We start from the raw sequence: 15,022 nt of genomic DNA on the forward strand, positions 1-15,022 counted from the left end.
TTATCAAACAGGGAAGAGAGCAGTTTAAGGTGGTTTAGCCACTTATGTGCTCCACTTAGTGTGTTCCTGGTGGTGACGGACTAAGAAGATTCATCCAATATTTCACAATTGACTATTGATATAGCGTACTATCACCTCCACAGGACATTCCATCCAAAAAGGTACTTCTGCAATTATTCATTTGATTTAATCCCATAAAGCAACTTGGCATGTTGTACCATGTTAAAGGCACAGTACAAATGTAAATTGTTATTGTTGTACTACTCCTTGGCCAAAGCAGTGTCCTCACTGGCAGCAGTTGCCTGCCCTTCCATTATTAGTTATTGACCCAGGCAGTAAAGCATATTAGAGAGCATCAGGCAAGGGTAAAAATTAGTCAGCCTATGCACAGCCCACCAACACTCATGTACCCTTCCCCCAGACAGCAAATGAACCATTGGCTAGTGGGCTGGTGGCATCTTTGCAATTGTAATCTGGCACAGTGTTCCAAGGAAATGGGGAGAAAAACACTGTCACGCAGGACTGGAAAGCATTGTTTAATAGGACCATTTCTCCATGAAGTGAAAATCACTTAACCTTTCTTGACGCCTTGAGGTAAAAATAGCGTAGGTTCCCTTCTCTTGCTCCTTTGTTAATATCACACTGCATATGCCCCAAGCAAAGGCTACTTGATGAGGGCTTTGCTGGCTGGGTCAGCATTTATTACGCACCCCTGATCCAAAAGAGCAGTTGAGAGTCAATCACGTTGTTGTTGTAGTAGGTCTGGAGTCACATGTCAGGCAGACCAGGTAAGGAGAGTGATGTCCTTCCCTAAAAGGATATTAGTGAACTAGATGTTTCTTCAGTGCCACTGAGTTAAAATCCTGCCACTCCCTCCCTAATACCACCACCATGGTAACCGTACCAACACTACACTACCTTGTTTAGTGAGTATGATTCACCAGCCTCCTTCAAGGGCATTTGCAGATTAGGCAGTAAATGATGACTTTGGCAGCAACACTTTTACATCAGAGCTGAACAGAAAAAGATTTTTACCATAACCTAACTGTGTCTTTCCCCTCCCCATGACTGTCTCCAAGGCTGACATACTCTCTGCACAACTGATCCAACCTGGACAATGTGTGACCAGTAATGTGGTGTACTACACAGACGAACAAGATCAATTCATCGTGCAGAATCACAAAGGTTTTACAGTGCAGATAGAGCCCATTCAGCCCATCATGCATGCACCAGCTCTTCAAAAGAATGTCATTACCTGGTGCTAATATTCTGCTTTATTCCATATCTTGCAAACTATTTCAATCAAAGCAACCATCCAGTTCCCTCTTAAACCTATTCCTATTGAGCCAACCTCCAACACACTTCCAGTGGCTACATTCCATAAAGTGACAACTCACTGAGTGAAAGCAATCTTTCTCATATCACCCATGCTACTTTTGTAAAACACTTTAAATCTGTGCTATCTTGTTCTTGTTCCTATTACAAGTGGGAGCAGTTTCTCCCTATCTACTCAATCTAGCCTGCTCATGATTTTGAAAGCCTCTGTTAGATCTCTTTTTAATCTTCCTTCTGAGGAATAACTCTCACTTTTCTTCAATCTGTCCTCGTAACTGAAGTGTCTCATTACTGGTACCATTCCTGTAAATCGCCTCTGCACCTTCTCTAACGCATTCACATCTTTCTTATAGAGTGGTGCCCTGAATTATATGCAATAGCCAGGCTGAGATCTAACAAGTGAATTATGCAAGTTCAGCACCACTCCTCCTGCTCAAAAACTCTATGCTGAGGACATTGTGCGCTTTATGCGCTGCTCACTCCACGTATACTGCCACTTTCAATGATCTGAGCACATACACCTCCCTCTGGTCCACTACCCACTTTTAGAATCATATTCTGTATTTTATTTCCTCTTCTGTGTTGTCTTTCAAAGTTCTTTCTACCAAAATGCCTCACACTTCTCTGTTCAGAAACTCATCTGCCACCAATCCACCCTCCCCACCAACGTCCGTCTTCCCTGGACTGACCTATCCCCTCCCTACCTCCCCACCCATACTGTCCTCGCCACCTATCTTCTTTTCTCTCCATCTTCGGTCCGCCTCCCCCCCTCCCTATTTATTCCAGAACCCTCACCCCAACCCCCTCTCTGATGAAGGGTCTAGGCCCGAAACGTCAGCTTTTGTGCTCCTGAGATGCTGCTTGGCTTGCTGTGTTCATCCAGCTTCACACTTTATTATCTTGGATTCTCCAGCATCTACAGTTCCCATTATCTCTCTCCACCAACTTGTTTGTGTCCTTTTGAGTTCTTCACTGTCCCCTTCACAGTTAACAATTCTTCCAAGTTTTATGCCATCTGCAAACTTTGAAATTGTCCACTGCACACCAAGATCCAGATCATTAATATATATCAGGAAAAGCAAGGGTCCCAAGATCAACCCCTGGGGAATTCCACTGCAAATCAATCTTCAGCCCAAAGAACATCCATCAGCCATTACTTTCTGTTTCCTATTACTCAGCCAACTTTTTACCCACATTGCTACTGACCCTTTCATTCCATGATACACAACTTATCTCACAAGTCTTTTATCTGGCACTATATCAAACACCTTCTGGAAGTTATGTGCAACACGTTGACAGTATTACACTAATCTTTGGTTTAATTTATTGTTGTCACATACCTAAGTACAGTGAAAAATTTTGTTTTGCGAGCAGTACAGGCAGATCATAGCATACAAAGTCATACAGATTATCGACTATTTAGACAGAGTGAGACATACAAGGTTATGGCTGCGCAGGAGATGAACAAAAGCAAAATTAATATTCAACCTGAAATTAGACAGTTCTATTCAACAGTCTAATTGAACCTTTCTGCTATGTATTCAAAACAAAACCTCAGCAGGTTAATACATCACAAGTTCCTCCACAATGTGCCTTTAATGTACTAAATAACCCAATCTCGACAGTACTCAATGGTAAAGAAGATTAAGATCAGCTTTATTCCAGGTTATGCTTTTCTTGTTATTTAATTTAAGTTTTACCATCTCTCATGGTGGGATTTGGACCCTGGTCCTCAGACTGGGTTTATAAATTAGTAATCCAGTAACATTACCACTTTGTTACTAGCTTGCTCCCAACTTAACAAATAACCTAACCTGGAGTCACATTCTCATGAGCCACAGCAGCAGAAGACAAAAATCAGATGATTATGAGTTTTCATTGTCTGCCAAGCTTCAAAACAAGGCAAAGGAATGTGCTCAGGGCATATAGCAAAAGAAATGACTTTGCTTCCTGTTAACTGTTATAGTGGCTGTATTTATTGCATTCAATATGGCTTCCTGATCTCTGTAAATGTGCTTAGATGCAACAGAGGTAAATATAATGACTCTGGCTCTTTGTCATTGCTTACTAATCTATATTATATTTGGTAACAACTGTTGTTCTCTGTTGTTGAATTCCTTTGTTAGTTTTTATGCATTTTTCAGACACTCCCCTGATTCCCAATGTAAGTCATTTACTTAGCTCACTGTCTTCTCTCTCTCTCTCTCTCTCTCTCATTCTTTGTTTGCATATTTATAGCAGGGAACAGCTGGGAGAGTTGAACTTCATATCAAGGGGCCCGGGATTTCACAAGCGCGTGATGAACTTGACCATTCCTACTTTTTGATTTTACTGTGTGCCTCACTTGATCAGGAAAGAGAGAGAGAGACAGAGAAAGAGAGAGCGACCTGTCAGATGAAATCAGGCGCACTCCCCAGGAAATCAATCCTTTGCTGCCTCAATTAAGTTCAAAAATGAGCAGCATGTTGAAAAAAATAAATTGGCAGAAAGGAACCCTGGCATCCTTGTTCTCGGAAATAATAAGAGCCAGCTCTAGCATCAGCAATTATAATCTTCTTCAATAGCATCTTCCAAAGCCATGACCTTCACTAGCCTGAAGGGCAAGGGAAGCAGGTGTACAAGCACTTCCAGAATCCCTGAGACTGCAGGACATTTTGCTGTTCCTTCATTGTCTCTGGGTTAAAGTCCTGAAACTCCTCACTTTGCAGGATAGGCAGGTAGAGGAGGAAGTGTCACCCAAACTGCAATGGTTGAAGAGCGGCTAACCACAACCTTCTCAAAGGGAACTGAAGGTGATCATTCAGTTTGGTCTCACTAGTGGTGCCCACTTCCCACAGTTTAATTTTTAAAAGATATGTTCCTCTTCTATTGAGACTTCGGTGTCATCAAAATTGAATGTATGCTACAACATGCTGAATGCAACATAATTGCTAGAGAATTTTTACACTGACTCAGAAAGGCTGTGAACAAACCAAAGTATTGATCGAAATGACAGGCAAAGTGTCTCTATGCTAAAAGGCAAGTTGGCTTTAAACTTTTAACAGAACAGAGTATAAAACTAGAACATGTATAAATAGAATTTTGCCTCGGAAAATATCTCATGCATGGCTCTTTTCATTCAAGGAGATGACCTAGAATATAGACAGGACAGCATAGGAAAAGGCCCTTCTGCCCACTACGTCTGTGCTAACCATGATGCCATTCTAAACGAATCCCACAAGCTTGCGCATGATTCTCTCCTTGTATTTCTCTTCAGTTCAAGTGTCTGTCTAAATGCCTCTTAAATGTTGCTACTGCATATGTGTCTACCACCTCCCCAGGCAGCTTGGACCAGGTACCTATCAACCTCTGTGTCAAATACCTGCCTGTCACATCTCCTTTACACTCACTTTAAACCTACGCCACCAAATTTTGACACTTCCACCTTGGGAAAAAGACTCCAACTATCCACCCTCTGCAGGCCTGTCCTAATTCTATATACTTCTATCACCTTGTCCCTCAGCCTCTGATGCTCTAGCGAAAACAATTCAAGTTTCTCCAACTTCTCATTATAGCTAATTTACTCCAATCCAAGCAACATCCTTTGCACTCTTTCGAAAGCTTCCTCATCCTTCCTAATGTGTGGGGATCAGAACTGCTTACAATAGTCCAAATGTGACATTACTAAAGTTTTCTGCAGCTGCAACATTACATGCCAACTTTTATATTCAGTGCCCCAACTGATGAAGGCAAACATGCAGAACTCTTTCTTTACCACCTTATCCACTTATGTTACCCTTTTCAGGGAACTATGGAATGCCCCCCAAGCTCTCTCTATATAACAATGCTCCTCAGGGTCCTGCCTTGTTCAGCTTCGTCATGATAAAATAGAAAATTACGTATTTATGTAGCAACATTTTAAAATGTCCCAAAATACTTTTCACAGTTTGATCACTGTTGTAAGTGGAAACATTAGCAGCCAATTTGTGATACTGCAAGCCTACCTTTACCAGTCATTAAATACAGCGGGATTCCTACAGTTCCATGAGCTATAATATTGGCCTTATTGGCAACGTCATAAATAGAGTGCAAGCAATTTGCTCACTATGCAAGCTTGATCTGGAATAGAGCACACCAAAACTATTCTGCAGAATAATTGCTATCCGGATCATGTCATTCCTCATTATATACTGCTCAAGTGCATAATGAGCTAAGACTGTCATTTTTGGTTCTAAACCATGCCCAGTCTACCTCAGTTTACCCTGGTAATTTGCAGAACAGGAAAAGCTAACTGTGCTGCTATGCAGCAACAACATAAATGGTGTTCATTGTGTCAATTGTGCCATCACATAAACGAATACGACAGTCTATGAATTTTAATGCTAGAGTGGTGTCAGTAAGTCTAATAACGCAGCCCATAACAGGTTGGTCATATCGATAATCACATCGATTTGGTTGTTCATTGGCAGATTACTGGCCTTATTCAACCAACCTGCGCTTTCGAGACTTAGAACACAGTGTCCAACGTTGAGTACAATTTCATGATCAGACAGTACGTACTGAACAATCTTGACCTCACCAAGAATTACACCAACTATTAATATGGTTCCCATACATTTACTGCAAGCTACACACATACACACGTGCACACACAAACACACACACACACACACACACACACACACACACACACACACACACACACACACACACACACACACACACACACACACACACACACACACACACACACACACACAAACACAATATGTAAGGCTAAATCCTCTGCAAACAGCCAGAACATATCCAGAAATTGCTCCTTTTCAAATTAAACAATGGTTTTGCAGGACAACTATTCCTTCCTGTGTTGCTTTTTATTGAATACGAACAAAGGCGAGGGGGAAACCTGTCCTCTAGTCCATTGTTTATGACAAAGCCTTGACCAATCAGATTCTCTTTATCAACAAATCTTTTCTCGTATAGTTCAAATTGTTGTTCCCTTTCAAATGTGTCATTTTCAAATCTGTCTGATGAGTGCTAATTTTAACATCACGTTCTTTTTGCAACAATAGTCAGGCTCTTGTCGACCAAGCAAACGTTTGGGAACAGCAACATCATAATGGCAAGATAGTGATGCTGATTGAGAGATAAATATAAATAAAACCCCTGCTTTCCTTGCAAAAATCATGAAACTTTGTGTTCACAAAGCAGGAAGTGGGCTTCAGATCAATACCTCAAATTAAGGACAGTGTGAATGAAAATGAAGCAGCAGCAGCAGCCCCGCAGTACTGCAGTGAAATGTCAGCACTGACATTTTCTTTGTAAGTTCAATCTCTGGAGTGGAGCATGAGCCTACAATCTGGTTATTTGTAGGTGAGAACAACTGATTCCAGTTAATACTTCGCAAAAAGCAAAGAGCTGGGGATGCCTGAAATCTGAAACAAAAACAGAAATTGCTGGAGAAATTGAGATAACAAGGTGTAGAGCTAGATGAACACAGCAGGCCAAGCAAAATCAGAGGAGCAGGAAAGCTGACGTTTTGGGCCTGGGCCCTTGTTCAGAGAAACTAGTGGGTCTGGCAGCATCTGAGTAGAAAAAGCAAAGTTAACTTTTCAGGTCAATACTATTGAATCCCTACAGACCTGAAGCAGGCCATTTGGCCTATCAAATCCACACCATGCGGCATTCTACCCCAATACCCTATTCCTGTAACCCTGCATTTCCCATGGCCAATCCATCTAACCTGCACATCTTCGGTTTGTTGGAGGAAACTGGAGCACCCAGAGGTAAGAGATAACAAGGCATAGAGCTGGATGAACACAGCAGGCCAAGCAGCATCAGAGGGGCAGGAAAGCTGAAGTTTTGGGTCGAGACCCTTCTTCAGAAAAATTTTCAGATTTTTTCTGAAGAAGGGTCTCAACCCAAAGCGTCAGCTTTCCTTCTCCTCTGATGCTGCTTGTCCTGCTGTGTTCATGTAGCTCTCCACCTTGTTATCTCAGATTCTCCAGCATCGGCAGTTCCTACTATTTCACCCAGAGGGAAGCCCTGTTCTGCAGACATGGGGAGAATGTGCAAACTCCACACAGACAGTCACCCAAAAGTAAAATCAAACTGGGCTTTCTGGTGTTGTGAGGCAGCAGTAGTCACTGCTGAGCTACTGGGCAGCCCTTCTTCAGTGACCCTTCTTCAGAGCTGCCAGAAATTTACAGAACATTCTGGAAGTGACAGAGAGCACTGCATTGTCTCCTTTAGAACTTCCAACTGTGTTTCATGAAATAGAGTGAGGAGTATATGGTCCTCCAGTTGTAAATGTTGCTGCCCGACCTGACATCCAATAATAGGTCAGTGACTTTGCTGAATAACAAATGAAGAATTTCATCAGGGTGATTAAACTTTCCATTTAAAATATGGCCCAGAGGAATTCCAGAATAATAAATGGCACTGTACATAAAAGTAGTCGATAATGGATGAAGCAGGAACCTTTCTACAATACAACCGTACATCTTGCCACTCTCTCTGAACAGCACTGAAAAATATGCAGCAATGGCCAAAATCTACCAGCCTCTGTTAAAAAATGTAATTTACTGCACTACTTCTGCTTACCTAGGCCCTGTACAGTCATTCATGTGTGTTACATTGATGCAGCGTCTCTGAGTGCTGATGCATAGTGCTGAGCTGAAAGCTGAGAAACCTGCAGGAGTAATGGGAACTGCAGATGCTGGAGAATCCAAGATAACAAAGTGTGGAGCTGGATGAACACAGCAGGTGAAGCAGCATCTCAGGAGCACAAAAGCTGACGTTTCGGGCCTAGACCCTTCATCAGAGAGGGGGATGGGGAGAGGGCTCTGGAATAAATAGGGAGAGAGGGCAAGGTGGACCGAAGATGGAGAGAAAAGAAGATAGGTGGAGAGGAGAGTATAGGTGGGGAGGTAGGGAGGGGATAGGTCAGTCCAGGGAAGACGGACAGGTCAAGGAGGTGGGATAAGGCTAGTAGGTAGGAGATGGAGGTGCGGCTTGAGATGGGAGGAAGGGATGGGTGAGAGGAAGAACAGGTTAGGGAGGCAGAGACAGGCTGGGCTGGTTTTGGGATGCAGTGGGGGGAGGTGATGAGCTGGGCTGGTTGTGTGATGCCATGGGGGGAAGGGGACGAACTGGGCTGGTTGTGGGATGCGCTGGGGGAAGGGGAGATTTTGAAGCTGGCGAAGTCCACATTAATACCATTGGGCTGCAGGGTTCCCAAGCGGAATATGAGTTGCTTCCTCTACATTAGGGAAACCAAGCGGAGACTTGGGGACCGCTTTGCAGAACACCTCCACTCGGTTCGCAATAAACAACTGCACCTCCCAGTTACGAACCATTTTAACTCCCCCTCCCATTCTTCAGATGACATGTCCATCATAGGCCTCCTGCAGTGTCACAAGGATGCCACCTGAAGGTTGCAGGAACAGCAACTCATATTCCGCTTGGGAACCCTGCAGCCCAATGGTATCAATGTGGACTACACCAGCTTCAAAATCTCCCGCATCCCACAACCAGCCCAGTTCATCCCGTTCCCCCCACGGCATCACACAACCAGCCCAGCCTGTCTCTGCCTCCCTAACCTGTTCTTCCTCTCACCCATCCCTTCCTCCTATCTCAAGCCGCAACCCCATTTCCTACCTACTAACCTCATCCCACCTCCTTGACCTGTCCGTCTTCCCTGGACTGACCTATCCCCTCCCTACCTCCCCATCTATACTCTCCTCTCCACCTATCTTTTTTCTATCCATCTTCGGTGCGCCTCCCCCTCTCTCCCTATTTATTCCAGAACCCTCTCCCCATCCCCTTCTCTGATGAAGGGTCTAGGCCCAAAACGTCAGCTTTTGTGCTCCTGAGATGCTGCTTGGCCTGCTGTGTTCATCCAGCTCCACACTTTGTTATCTTAAACCTGCAGGAGTGTTCAGTCTTAATGAAAAGGAATCCCCAGCTAGTGGCTTGTGTTAGTCAAATGCCTTCAGGATGTAGAGGGAAGGTAATGACCATATCTTTACTGTGTGGAAGAAAGAGCCTTTGTGACACAAATCAAATTAGATTAGACAAATCCTGCCATCTACTCTGTTACAAATAGTGGGGATCTCCTTCAGGGCTCGCCTTTTCCACCAACGGAAACTCCATTTCACGGCACAAATGTGATGTGGGCTGAAGAATAAGTGTTGGACAGTTGGGGCCTCTATTTAATTTCTGATCTGAAGGGTAACACCTCTGGCAATGCATGATATAGTTCTGTACGGACGTGCCAATTTACTTTTCTAGGTCATATTGTTCTATCACTGAGCACTCTGGGGCTCTCTGCAGAGTCATAGAACAGTACAGCACAGAACAGGCCCTTCAGCCCACAATGTTGTGCCGACCATTGATCCTCATGTATGCACCCTCAAATTTCTGTGACCATATACATGTCCAGCAGTCTCTTAAATGACCCCAATGACCTTGCTTCCACAACTGCTGCTGGCAACGCATTCCATGCTCTCACAACTCTCTGCGTAAAGAACCTGCCTCTGACATCCCCTCTATACTTTCCACCAACCAGCTTAAAACTATGACCCCTCGTGCTAGCCATTTCTGCCCTGGGAAATAGTCTCTGGCTATCAACTCTATCTATGCCTCTCATTATCTTGTATACCTCAATTAGGTCCCCTCTCCTCCTCCTTTTCTCCAATGAAAAGAGACCGAGCTCAGTCAACCTCACTTCATAAGATAAGCCCTCCAATCTAGGCAGCATCCTGGTAAACCTCCTCTGAACCCTCTCCAAAGCATCCACATCTTTCCTATAATAGGGCGCCCAGAACTGGACACAGTATTCCAAGTGCGGTCTAACCAAAGTTTTATAGAGCTGCAACAAGATCTCACGACTCTTAAACTCAATCCCGCTGTTAATGAAAGCCAAAACACCATATGCTTTCTTAACAACCCTGTCCACTTGGGTGGCCATTTTAAGGGATCTATGTATCTGCACACCAAGATCCCTCTGTTCCTCCACGCTGCCAAGAATCCTATCCTTAATCCTGTACTCAGCTTTCAAATTCGACCTTCCAAAATGCATCACCTCGCATTTATCCAGGTTGAACTCCATCTGCCACCTCTCAGCCCATCTCTGCATCCTGTCAATGTCCCGCTGCAGCCTACAACAGCCCTCTACACTGTCAACGACACCTCCGACCTTTGTGTCGTCTGAAAACTTGCTGACCCATCCTTCAATCCCCTCGTCCAAGTCATTAATAAAAATTACAAACAGTAGAGGCCCAAGGACAGAGCCCTGTGGAACCCCACTCACCACTGACTTCCAGGCAGAATATTTTCCTTCTACTACCACTCGCTGTCTTCTGTTGGCCAGCCAATTCTGTATCCAAGCAGCTAAGTTCCCCTGTATCCCATTCCTCCTGACCTTCTGAATGAGCCTACCATGGGGAACCTTATCAAATGCCTTACTGAAGTCCATATACACCACATCCACAGCTCGACCCTCATCAACTTTTCTAGTCACATCCTCAAAAAACTCGATAAGGTTTGTAAGGCATGACCTACCCCTCACAAAGCCGTGTTGGCTGTATTTGATCAAGCCATGCTCTTCCAGATGGTCATAAATCTTATCCCTCAGAATCCTTTCTAACACCTTGCAGACGACAGACGTGAGACTTACTGGTCTATAATTGCCGGGGATTTCCCTATCTCCTTTCTTGAAGAGAGGAATTACATTTGCCTCTCTCCAGTCCTCAGGTACGACTCCAGTGGAGAGCGAGGATGCAAAGATCTTCGCAAGTGGCGAAGCAATTGCATTTCTCGCTTCCCAAAGCAGCCGAGGACAAATCTGGTCGGGGCCTGGCGACTTGTCAATCTTAATGTTTGACAAAATTTTCAGCACATCAGCTTCCTCTATCTCTATCCATTCCAGCATGCACACCTGCTCTTCAAAGGTTTCATTCACTACAAAGTTCGTTTCTTTCGTAAAGACAGAAGCAAAAAACTCATTTAGGGCTTCCCCTACCTCCTCAGGCTCCACACACAAGTTCCCTATGCTATCCCTGATCGGCCCTACTCTTTCTTTGATCATTCTCTTATTCCTCACGTAAGTCGTGCTGCATTTGGCATGAAATAGAGTGATGGGCCTAATGTCTAATCCCACACGGGGGATTTTCAAGTTGGCAGATGTCAATGACTGAATGGTGTAAATTCCTAAGTTTCTAATTTTCGGTAAACCATTTGGAAATTCCCCAAATTTAAAAAGAAGATACCAAAAGGCTTGTTTACAAATCCCGGTAATTATTGATCCAAGGTGTCAGCATGGGGAGGCATTACTTATTGAGAGCTTTGATTGAATTCACTTCAGTAGGTTTCTATTCAGTTCTGTTTCTATTCTGATGAAGTAACTGATCCACTGTCAGTGCATATCAGTAAAGTTCAGGCAATTGATTTCATTGCATAACTATAGGCTTTCAGTGTAGGGGCTTGAAATCATCATAACATGACTGTAACTGATGAGTCTACATTCCATCCATTATCAGGTTTTGAATTTAGTGAAAAACGACAATCTTGCTCCGGCATAAAAGTCTAGAAACGAATTCTGATCTTCACCGAGTGCAGCACTTATAAATGTGAATCAGCGGGGAAATATTGTCTTATATACCTTCCCCATTACACTTCAACCCATTTCTAATTAAAACTCTATTGCCTCGTTAAATTTACTCAGTATCCCAGCGTCCACTATAGTCTGGGGTAATGGATTCCACAGGTTCATGACACTTTGAGAGAAATAATTGCCCCTCATCTCTGTTTTAAATCTACTCCCCTTCATCCTAAAACCGTGACCTCTTATTCTAACTTGCCCTGCATGAGGAAACATCCTTTCTACGTCTACATCGCTAATGCCCTTAAGCTTCTTGTATACCTTGAAGCTCCAGAGGGTATGGGCCTAAACTGTTCAGTCTCTCTTTCATCTCTGGAATCAATCCATTGAACATTCTCTCAACAGCTTCCAATGCAACTGCGTCCCTCCTCAGCTAAGTGCACCAAAATAATAATGCCATGTCAAGCACTTTCTAGAGACAGGTTTGAGTGTTTACTGTTTATTTCAAGTGCTAACTTTAGTTCGACTTGACTGATTGCATCAAATAGCACAAATTTGCTCAGTTTATTTCATCAGGCTTGGCTTAACATCTTAAATCAAGAGGAGAGAATGAAAAGCCTTGATTATAGTGTAAAGAAGGTTCTACATTCAAAGTGTTAACATGATTTTTTTGTGAGCTTGGACTCAGATTGTTGAATTACTATTGATGTGCATCTCTTCACTGTTGTCATTCTACAAATTACTTGCTGCAGTGCTAATCGGAGGAAAGTAATATAAACTGTTGAGAAATCACTCATTAAAGCAATGAAGCATTAATTAATGCATCCTTGTTTCCTTTTAATATACTCACGTCCCCAAAAAAAATCCCATTAGGGCTTCAAACAGATGCAACTGTGTGTGGTCTTTGGGATATTTGAACTAGTTCTCCAGCCTGATTTGATGCAAAAAAGGATGAGGATTTGATTAACTTGATAACAAGGCAAATTAAGTTCTTCTGCAAATCCCAGCATAAGATCAGTTTGCTTCTCAGGCTGGCACGTGAATCATTTTGTCAGAGATTATTGTCTTGCGCTAACCTTGCCGTCCCAAGATCAGGCTCCTACTGATAAGCCTCCAAAAGCACTGGAAGCTGAAGTGAGCGAGTTCCTCCAATATAGAAAGGTAAAGACTGACAGGCTTGAATAGGCTCATCCAGAGCACAGCAGGATTAACAATCACAGCTGAAAAGTAACAGGTGTTGATGCATCAAAAAGTCAGCACAAAAATCACCCCCAGCCATTTGATTGTATCATCATTAGAGCGATGATCAACAAGCATCGAACATCCAATGTCAGGGAGCCGCTGACACCCCTAGAATGTTTTCTAAACATCTATTCTCAGGATTGTGCTTGGCACTGGCAAGGCTACAATCATTGCGCATTCTCAATTGCTTTGACCTTCTTATTGCTCGTCTGAGACCCCTGTAATAATAGACATGTCACAATGGTTCGATGTACTGTTGTAATGTAGGGAACATACCAAGCCCCTTGAAACAGCAATATGATAATAAGCTATCTGTTTCATTGATTGAGGGATAAATACTGGGCAGAACACCAGAAATACCTCCCCTATTTCTCTTTAGAATAGAGCAATGGCATTCTTTACATCCAGTGTACGTGGGCTCTCAGTGTAGCATTTCACTCAAAGCTCCGGTAGCACAGCACTGCAGTGTGACTTGAAATCAGGAATTTGTGTCTCAGCGGCAAGAGTACAACAGATTGAGCCATAGGCGATACAACTAAATAAATGGAAATTCTTTTCCCCATAGTTGCAACTCTTATCTGTCTCTGTAGTGCAGCTTGTGAAGGAGGCAATTCTGCTACAGCAACTACAGTGAGGTGCTGAGGCGCATCCTATTCATGGTGTGTATTGCAGAGCACAAGGTGCCAGTAGTGGGCATTGATTCCAAGAGTGCTCTATGTCCTTGCAGCCATTACAGCAGCATCAAAAACAACTTACCAAAAGAGTGCCACCTTCCTAGATTGTCTTGATCCATGACTGTACATTTGGCTTCACAACAGGGCCACAGCTGACTCCATCTCCTTGGCCTTACACTCATCCCTGGAACATCTGGATAATGAGGACACCTACGTCAGACTCCTATTTATTGACTCTAGTTCTGCCCTCAACAGTAATTCCAGCTAAACCCATCTACAAACTCCAAGACCTCGGACTCTGTTCTCCCTTTTGCGACTGGATCCTTGGCTTCCCAATCCACAGATCACAATCAGTAAGGATAGACTGCAACACCTCCTCCATAATAATCCTCAACAGTGATGCCCCGCCAAGCTGTGTACTCAGCCCCACAATATAGTCCTTACACACTTACAATAGTGTGGGAAAATTCTGCTCTAATGCCATTTGCAAGTTTGCTGATGACACCATTGTATGGGTCAGATCTCAAACAACAGTGAGACAGAGTATTGGAAAGAGATAGAGAGCTTAGTGGCATGATATAAAGACACTAATCTCTCCTTCAATGTCAGTAAATGAAGGAGCTGGTCATTGATGTCAATGGTGCTGAGGTGGAAGTGGCCAAAAGCTTCAAGTTCTTAGGAGTAAATATCACCAATAATCTACCCTGGCCCATCCGCAACAAAACTACACTCAAGAAAGTACACCAGCATCTACTTCTTCAAATGGCTAAGGAAATTTGGCATTTCCACAATGAGTCTTACCAATTTTTATATATGCTCAGTGGAAAACATCCTATCTGGATGCAGAACAGAGGGCTATGGCAACTTCTCTGCTCAAGACCACAAGAAATGACAGAGAGTTGTGAATGCAACCCAGTCCATCATGACAACCAGCCTTCCATCCATTACCTCCATCGACACTTCGTGCTGCCTTCGGAAAGCAGCCAACATTGTCAAAGACTCCTCCCAACCCGGTTATATTCTCTTCCATCAGACAGGATATGCAAAATTTTGAAAACACATACCGACAGACTCAAGGCAGATTCTTCCCCACCGTTATTAGACTTTAGAAAGGACCTCTCATATATTAAAGTTGATTTTTTTCTGCATCTTCTCTGTAGCTGTAACACTATATTCTGCGTAATAGATA

This window comes from Stegostoma tigrinum, chromosome 12, assembly GCF_030684315.1.
Source record: "Stegostoma tigrinum isolate sSteTig4 chromosome 12, sSteTig4.hap1, whole genome shotgun sequence".
Classification (NCBI taxonomy): domain Eukaryota; kingdom Metazoa; phylum Chordata; class Chondrichthyes; order Orectolobiformes; family Stegostomatidae; genus Stegostoma; species Stegostoma tigrinum.